Here is a 6,912-nt window from a genome sequence, read left to right as displayed (position 1 = left end):
GGGGGGGGGGTGCAACGGCTGGAAATGCTCTTAAGGAATCAAGTCGATTACCAATGGAATGTGATATACTTTGTATGTATATTTTAAAGACTACCCGGTTATGATGATGGCGGAAAGGAACTAGTTCATAGATTAGGTTACAGCCCAAATAATGACATGCATGATTATTAGAATTTAGACATGAAAATGCCTTGTTGCTTGATGTGTGTCCCATGTACTACTCATTTCAAGGTGTGTATCCCACGGACTAGACAATTTAAATCATTCAAACAGATTAACTATCTTGCGATTTGTGGTTTGATTTGGAGTATGTCTGGAAACTAGTGTATGAGGCTAGGATTCTTAGTTGTATACAAGGTAGACTCTTTGGAAGTCAGAATACATAAATTCCTACCCCTATCTTTGTGAGCGACACCACTGAAAAAATGCCGATGACTAGGTGGTAGACCACAAACCATTTTTTGCCTGAACTCATGTTAAGCACAATATGTTCAGCCGGGTGTTCAATATGCCGGAAGCAATGGTAGAGGAGAAAACAGATGCTTCTTCCGACGTATGTCACATAAGGAAGCACCTGGCAAATGACTACCAGAGATGTTGCTACATTTGCTTGTTCCTTTGTAGGTTATTGCTTATATGACGTAAAGATTTTTTCTGGTCATTTTTTACTATAAATATATAAAATCTTATCATGTCAACGTAAAGACCAATCCCATCATGCCAACCGAAACAATTGTCTGATAAAAATAGAGTACCAACAAGATTTGAAAAATATTTTAAATTAAAATTTATTTTGAATCGTAAGAACATATTTACCTATAAAGAAACACTAAAAGAGGCAACATAGCATGGTGCAACAAGTGAAAACCACAAGCTCAACATATTCTTCACTTTGGTTATATAGTTAGAAGAGGACATGGCGTCGACCCGTTGGCTGGGCAGCTAGGGTTGCTGCCAGTTCACCCGAGTTCGAGTCTCGGCTCGGACACGCGTTGCTCGCGGAGTTTTTTCTATAAAAAAAATGCCAACGATGGTTAGCCATTTGGGTTGGTCTCTTTTTTTATATAGTTAGAAATTTTTAGATGGATTAAATAATTAGATTGAGTGTTTTTAGTAATAGCTATATTTAGTGTGTCGCTCACAAATGAAAAAGAGATATAAAACCATGGAATACTGCAGGATTTACATGAGCTAGAGCAGGTAAAAAGCCCGTGGATTTGGTCAACTTGGCTGGGACACTCGAAACTTACGTCATGCCACATAACTTCCAGGTGACTTCCATGTCTACCATTTTTATGCCCAAGTTTTGAATACTTACTTTCCTTGATCAATAATTCCACACAAATCATTTGTACCTGCTGACACGAGTGGCAAATTGATAAGATCAAAATGTTCTCAAGCAGCTATCCTTGAAAGGATAATGATAACTGATAAGAGCATAATGCTCTCTACTTCTCGCATATATGTATGTACATCCCTGATTAAATAATTTTTGCTTGATACAATAGCTCACTTTTTTTCAACAACTTAAAACGTCATATGTCCAATAGATCAAACCTGCTCTTATTATTTTATTTCCAATATATGAAATAGATTTTATGTCGATCTCTGCTTGAGCTGCTGCAGTTTGCTACGTATGGGTCGTACATTCGTGTATAGTATATACTAATGATTTGTGTCGATCTCTGCTTGAGCTGCTGCAGTTTGCTACGTATGGGTCGTACATTCGTGTATAGTATATACTAATGATACATGCAACTGCAAGCAAGGAGAGTTGCGTTGGGATTTTCCTTCTCAATAATCAATGGAGTAGTTGTTTAGTTTAAAGTTTCCATCACTTTAGAAGCAACAGCCAGTAGTACTGCTCCTTGTTGGAGATGGCACACAGGATTACACGACAGTAGTGGTATAGCTATGCGGAATCAATCATGAAGCTATATATTCGTGTTAGTAGAAAGGTTAAGGGATGCTAGTTGTCAGACTCATCAAGCTTATTATAATCATGTGGAAAAATACAGTTTATTGTGTATTACAAAGTTTTTTACTTAGTTGCCAAGTTTCCATGTCATATATACCCAATCTTAAAAATCATTAAAACAAATATCGTCACGACAAGGGAAGCAGTATTTTTCCTAATGTTTTACTAGGTCCTAATGTTGGATACCGTTGGCTAGAAACAGCTGATTCCCGAGACTTACAAGTTGCCAAGTTGAGAATTTTGAAACAGCAGTACACCGTCAAATACATCGTCCCCACATTAATATTTCAAAACTAGGCCGACTAATTCACAAAAACCTTACACCACCTCCCAAAATCCGTTAGTTTACACCGGTGAAACATCACATCCTCCCCCTCCGATGGCCTCTATGCATAGCTTCGAGATGTGGGGGAAGTGGACCTTTGTTTGGTTCTTCTTTTAGGTGTGTTTTTTGTTGGTCGTCTCGGCTCTGACAGTGATAACATCAGATTGTGAATTGTTCTTCTTTTCCGTATGTATGCCGACGTTGCCTCTGGGCGCCGATCAAGATGTGAAATTGGTGTCGTGTCAATTTGAGGTTCTATGTCACGTGTTTTGGTAAACCATGATAGTGTTGTTCTTCAACTTTTGTAGACTTGATGGTCTACGACGTGGATCCCATTTTTGGGAGCGGCAAGAGGATCCTCAAGCTCGGATGATGCCCTAGCACATGTGCATAGATTATCTTTCTGGTTCCTCATGACTCTTTTCGTTGTGGATTTCGACGGACCTTGTGTCCTATTTCTGGCTGGAGTGTGAATTCAAGAAGTTTTGTTATGTTTACAATTAAGACTTCAACTAGTTTGGTTGGTCTTAGTTTTGTGTTTTTGCATGTTTGTTGTGGGTCTTTGTGTGGAAATCATTCTGTCTGTCTTGTAATTCTTTTTCCAAGCAGTCTTTTTCCTGGTTTATCAGTTTAATAGAATCTTCAAAGCTTTGATAAAAACTAAAGCAATATTCCAACTTATTTTCATGTCCTAGTTGCATGGTATCTATGTTTTTGTCTCAATTATCAACATACTACAAATGATTTTGTTGTTGTGATGAGGCATAATTCGTACAACATTGTAAATTTCTAGTTGCATAGTCTATTTTTTTCAATATAGAAGGCATTTTAGGATTGACACAAGAACTAAGATTGTGAGCAAGAGCATATACAATACTGTCTATCAGTTAGTTGTCGTTGAAATCAACATCTGGCAACTTCCTACCGCTGTTACAATGAGTCCTTGGCCCAGGTGAAGCAGAGCAAGTACTACACCAAGTTAGGGTCACGGTGCGCCATCAGCTTGTGCTAGTCAGAGACGGAGGCGAATTCCCCTTGATCTTATGTTGTACAAAAAACTGCGAGGGTTGTTCTTGTAAGGTTTGAATTTGGTTAAATATGTGACTTTCATTCTTCGCTGAAACAAATTAATGATCATCTTGTTTTTTCTCATTAAGGCAATAATTTAGCCTTTTTTTTCCTACCGAAAGCAAGTGTTGAAGCATAACACGAGTTAAGTAGGTTTATTTTTACATGGTGATCACAATGACTAAAAACGCACTGAGAGTAATTCAGCTTGTGATACTAGCAGTGAGTAAGATTCCATCACTATAGTAGCAAGCATTCAATGGATCCCAGGCTCACTGAGCTCCTAATTTCAGAATTTTGAAGATCACATTAAAAGTTTCAAACAATTCGATGAAATATAACATTTGCATGTACATGTACACGTCTCTGTATATAATATCATTCAGAAATGCCTTGTTTTTTGGGCTACACAAAAGGTCACGTACATTTGATCTATAATAGCAAAAATGGTAGGCATATCATCCGTCACAATATGTTTCTTTCTTCTAAGACCCACAAAAAACCTATTAGTTCAGTTTTGTTGGTACATATAGTTCACGTATATATTTAGATGCTAATTTGTTTTTCAGTGTTTTCTTTCATAAGGGTTCACTAGAGACTGGAATCCATTTGGAGTTTCCAGGTAATGTGTAAGTACTACATAAAAACTATATATTATTAAATGAAGGAAATATTGATGCACTCCCCCCTTTCCAACTTAGTTGACTTAGATTTGACTAGATACAAATGTATCTAATACTAAAATGTGTCTAGATACATTGGTGAATTTTTTAGATTGTGCTGGAATTTTTGTCTATTTGGGCCTAGCCCAATAGCAGTTTCAAAAATTCCTAATAAATCCTAGAGGCCCACGCAGCCCATTCGTGCAAGGCAAGAGGTGGAACTAAAGTTTAGTCCCACCTTGCTAGTTTAGAGGGAATTGGACCTCTTTATAAGGAAGGCTCCTTCCCCACTTGTATGAGCATGAGAACAAGAGGGACATCCACGCGCGCTCCTCCTCCGCCGCCCGCCTCGGCACGCCGCGCCGCGCCGCGCCGCGCCGCGCCGCTGGTTGCGGTCCGCCGCCCGCTTCGTCACGACGCGCCGCGCCTTCTTCTCTTGCGCCTATAAAAAGGAGGTCGCTCCTCCCAGAGAGAGGCACCAGAATCTCTTCCTCCCCTCGCCACAAGTTCCCGAGCACTGCGCTGCTGCTACGTTCTTCCTCATCCCGGCTTGCGGCGTGCACCGCACGTCGGGACAGTAGGCCTCCGAGACTACACCTTTTGAGTCCTGTACGGGAGAAGGGTGATAAGGTTTTTGGGGAGTGCTCAGCTTGACTACTGGCTGCTTCATCACGGACGATCCGGTCGCCGATGACTACTTCCCCAACGACGACTTCTTCCCTGACGTCCACGACCTCCTTGACGACATGGCAGGCGAGGACATCGACCCCAAGTCCAGCGCTTCTGCTGCTGCTGTGCCGTACGTGTTCTTATCCTTTCTGTTAGAAGTCGTGCTACAGTTCTTGGCTCTAGTCTCTGCCCTACATATGTTAGGTTCTATGTGGTATAAGCATCTTCATCTAGTGTCTGTTCTAGATATGATTACTTCAAGTTCATATATGCAGACGATGTTTACCTTCTCTTTGTCAGATTGCATGACTTGCTTTATATTTGCTATATTAGTCATGCTTTATCTAGTATTTCTGGTAATAAAATAATTCGGAAAATTGCTCATATTTCCAACAATCCAAAAACCTTATAATAGGCAATTTACCCCGAGTGGTTTTGCTGCTTCCATGAGACCTCCTATGTTTGAGGGTATCCACTATAAGAGGTGGCGCGTGAGAGCAGTCTTATGGTTTCAGACCATGAGCTGCTATGACGCCACTCTTGGCAAACCTGAAGGAGAGCAAGATGCCCAACAGGCACAAGCTTTTCAGAAAATTGATACCTTGTTTAAGGCTGCTCTCTTGAGTGTTCTTGGTGAGAACATTGTTGATGCTTATGCGTCAATTGATAATGGAAAAGATATGTGGGACGCACTCGAGGCCAAGTTTGGGGTCTCGGATGCCGGCACTGAGTTGTACATCATGGAGCAATTCTATGATTACAGGATGACTGAAGAGCGCTCCGTGGTTGAGCAGGCTCATGAGATACAGTCATTTGCTAGAGAACTTGAGCACTTCAATTGCATGCTACCGGACAAGTTTGTTGCCGGGGGTATCATCACTAAGCTTCCTCCTTCATGGAGGAACTTTGCTACCTTACTGAAACATAAGAGACGGGAGTTTTCCATTCCGGATCTCATTGGTACTCTTGATGTGGAAGAAAAGGCGAGAGCAAAGGACACACGTGCTCGAGGTATTGAGGGAGGATCTAGTGCCAATGTGGTACAGAAGCGGAACTTCCAGCCCCACAAGTTCAAGAACAAGGGCAAGTTTGATGGTAAAGCAAAGTTTGATGGGAAGAACAAGGCTGTGCAACACACAAACTTCAAGAAGAAGAATGGCAAGAAGAAAGGTGCTTGTCATGTGTGTGAAGATCCTGATCATTGGGCTCCTAGTTGTCCTAATCGCTATGACAAGCGTCATCCTGGTAAAGGCGGCAAGACCGCTAATGTTGTCATTGGAGACACTGACATGAAGGATGCTGGGTATGGTATATTCCCCACTATTCTTTCAGTATGTCATTCTCCTGATTGGCTGTTTGACACGGGTGCTAATGTGCATGTATGCGGTGATATTTCCATGTTTTCGTCTTATCAGACCGCAGGGACTTCAACCGTGCTGATGGGCAACGGTTCAAGTGCTTCTGTTCGTGGTGTTGGCACGGTCGATCTGAAGTTTACTTCGGGGAAGACCGTGCGGCTGAAGAACATGCATTATGTCCCCTCCGTCAATAAAAATCTTGTTAGCGGGTCTCTTCTGTGTAGAGATGGCTACAAGCTTGTCTTTGAGTCGAATAAATTTGTAATCTCCAAGTATGGAACCTTTGTTGGTAAAGGCTATGAGTCAGGAGGCCTGTTTCGTTTATCCTTATTAGACGTTTGCAATAAAGTTGTTAATCATATTTGCAACAATAGTGAATCAAATGTGTGGCATTCACGTCTTTGTCATGTTAACTTTGGTTGCATGTCGCGACTAGCGAAGTTGAACTTAATCCCTAGTTTCACCACTGTCAAGGGATCTAAGTGTCAAGTGTGCGTGCAAGCTAAGCAACCTCGTAAGTCTCACGTGACTGCGGAGACGAGAAATCTTGCACCACTAGAACTAATACATTCAGATCTATGTGAAATGAATGGTGTTTTGACAAAAGGTGGAAAGAAATATTTCATGACGTTAATTGACGACTCCACTAGATACTCCCATGTGTATCTTCTGAAATATAAGGTTGAGTCTTTGAACTTTTTCAAGATCTATAAAGCTGAAGTGGAAAACCAACTTGATCGAAAAATCAAGAGGCTTAGATCCGACCGTGGTGGAGAGTATTTTTCCAATGAATTTGATGCTTTTTGTGCGGAACATGGTATAATCCATGAGAGGACGCCTCCCTACTCACCT

Source organism: Triticum dicoccoides, chromosome 1B (assembly GCF_002162155.2).
Source record: "Triticum dicoccoides isolate Atlit2015 ecotype Zavitan chromosome 1B, WEW_v2.0, whole genome shotgun sequence".
Taxonomy (NCBI): domain Eukaryota; kingdom Viridiplantae; phylum Streptophyta; class Magnoliopsida; order Poales; family Poaceae; genus Triticum; species Triticum dicoccoides.
This window is presented reverse-complemented; position numbering follows the sequence as displayed.